The sequence below is a fragment of the Petromyzon marinus genome, unplaced genomic scaffold (genome assembly GCF_048934315.1).
Source record: "Petromyzon marinus isolate PM22_M1 ecotype Great Lakes invasive population unplaced genomic scaffold, UKy_Petmar_22M1.pri1.0 PM_G_Scaffold_40, whole genome shotgun sequence".
Taxonomy (NCBI): Eukaryota; Metazoa; Chordata; class Hyperoartia; order Petromyzontiformes; family Petromyzontidae; genus Petromyzon; species Petromyzon marinus.
The window spans coordinates 1,997,501-2,000,000 of NW_027422984.1; positions in this window are offsets into that span (position 1 = coordinate 1,997,501).

A 2,500-nucleotide genomic window follows, 5' to 3' on the forward strand; every position below is an offset into this window, starting at 1 on the left:
ACCAAGACTTCACCTTGGAAAATAACAAAATCTAATCTAAAACATCTTAAATAAAGCTGGTTTGTAGTCTTCTCTCGAACTGATGTAGTGCAAAAATAAAGAATTAAAATAACAAAGTCTAATCTATATAAGTGCTCTTGAATAAAGCTTCCTGTAAAAAAATAGCAAAAAAATACCAAGTCTTCGTCTTGGAAAATAACAAAATCTAAAAGAAAAGAAAAGTCTTCTTTGTGGAAAATAGCAAAATAAAAAAAACCAAGACTTCACCTTGGAAAATAACAAAATCTAATCTAAAACATCTTAAATAAAGCTTATTTGTAATCTTCTTTGTAGGCAGAAAATAGTAAGTTACAGGACTCTCGAACTGATGTAGTCCAAAAATAAAGAATTAAAATAACAAAGTCTAATCTATATAAGTGCTCTTGAATAAGCTTCGTGTAAAAAATAGCAATATAATAAAAATACCAAGTCTTCGTCTTGGAAAATAACAAAATCTAAAAGAAAGGTCTTCTTTATGGAAAATAGTAAAATAAGAATACCAAGACTTCACCTTGGAAAATAACAAAACCATCTTGAAAAAAAGCTTATTTTTAATCTTCTTTGTAGGCAGAAAATAGTAAGGCGAAAATAAAGTCCCCTCTAAGCTCTAAAGTAACAAATACGACGTGTTAAAAAAAAACTAACAATAAAAAAAAGAACCAAGACTTCGTCTTGGAAAATAACAATCTAAATTGTGGAAAATAGTAAAATGAAATAAAAACCGACTTCACCTTCGAAAATAACAAAATCAATCTAAAACAAATGACATCTTAAAACAAAACTATTATTTGTTTCGGAGGTTGTCTATGACTGTTCATAGACCGCATAATTTCCACAGAACATTCTCAGAATATCAAGAGAGAAAAGCAGCGTTCTGCGGGAAATCATCTTGGCCAGTGATGTCGTTCTGGGTTTGGTCAGGCCCAGGGAGGTAAGTACCTCGTTATTCTCAAGGGGCCACTTTCCTCTTGCCCCAACCGGGAATCCAAAGAATGTGACCTTGCTAGCCTTCGTCAGCACTTTGACTTGATCACCAAGAGGGGTATAGTACGAAACTTTGTGCGAGGCAGCATCTGACAAGGTATTCTTTGAAAGCTCAAAACGGACGGTGACATCGATCACAACCGCCTCCTCATCTTTTGCAAACACGAGGTCAGGCTTTCTCATCTCTCCCGTCTCGGATATGAACCGTGGCTCTTTGTATACAGACCAGCCCAATCTAGCCACTTCGTCTGCCAGAATGTTACTGATCTTGTTATGTCGCGCAATTCTTGCTTTCTGTACTGCAGGACATTGACCGAGAATGTGCGAAAGGGACTCGAGTCTGGCAGAGCATTTCCTGCAGGAACGTAAGGCCCCATCTCTGCCTCTGTTCAAGCTTTCTCTTGTTGGGTAAATATTTGCCCTTAGTTGTAGTGCTGCGATAAAGAAGCATTGTTTAAAGCCGCACCATGGCCTCAACCAAGCATTACTGATTCTATCATGCGCAAAGTTTACAATGCCCCTTCCTTGAACCGGCTTTTCGCACCATCTCTGAAATTCATGCTCCCTCCAATCGCAGGGTCTCGGATATACAGGTTCTTTTGACACCGAGTCCCTGAGAACGAATGTTGGGATTGCATCACTGTCACCCCCTGCTCGTACCCACAAATTACGGTATTCTTCCTCCATACCCTGCGAGGACACAATATTACGGGTGATAGCATCGGACGAGTTTGCTATACGTTGCAGCCTTCTAACTTGAACCGAAGGGATTGTTTTTTCCAGTTTCAAGATGGCAAGGCCTCCGTCTCGGGCTCTGGCATATAACAGTCCATCACAAGTTGAAGCGGGAAGGTGGAGCCATCCTTTTACCGCCTTTCTAATCTCTTGGTCCAACCCACGGAGAGTTGATTGCTTGCAGTCCGAGTGGTCTGCAGGATATAACAATCTGGGTAGGGCATAGGCATTGAGTAGTTCAACCTTCTGAGTTGGCTTCAGAGGCGCCTCATCGATTTTCGAGATCCATGTCTTTAGCTGACAATGTAGATCAGGCTGTATAGTGCCAGTCCAAGGGCCAATTTTCAGACCAAGGTATTTCGTTGATTCATCAGGTTGGATCATATGGACATCTTTATTTTTGATAGTCCATGGGTCGCAGTTGTTCACCGTATATGAATCTTTGGTTGGGCTTATCATGAAGCCCTGGCACTTTCTGGCCTGAACCTCCAATCCCGATAGCCCACAAAATGATTCCAAGATCGCTAGATTGGCGGCCATACCAACCCAAGATTCGCTCACCAACACCAAATCATCAGCAAACGCAAGAGCTGTCACGTGGTCGGTATCAATGGAGTACCCAACTCCGTGTGACTCTAGGGTGCATATCAAAGGGTCCATGGCAAGATTGAAGAGCAGGGGTGACATGGGGTCACCCTGTTAGACACCAACACGTATGCTAATTTCTCGAGTCGACTCGCCA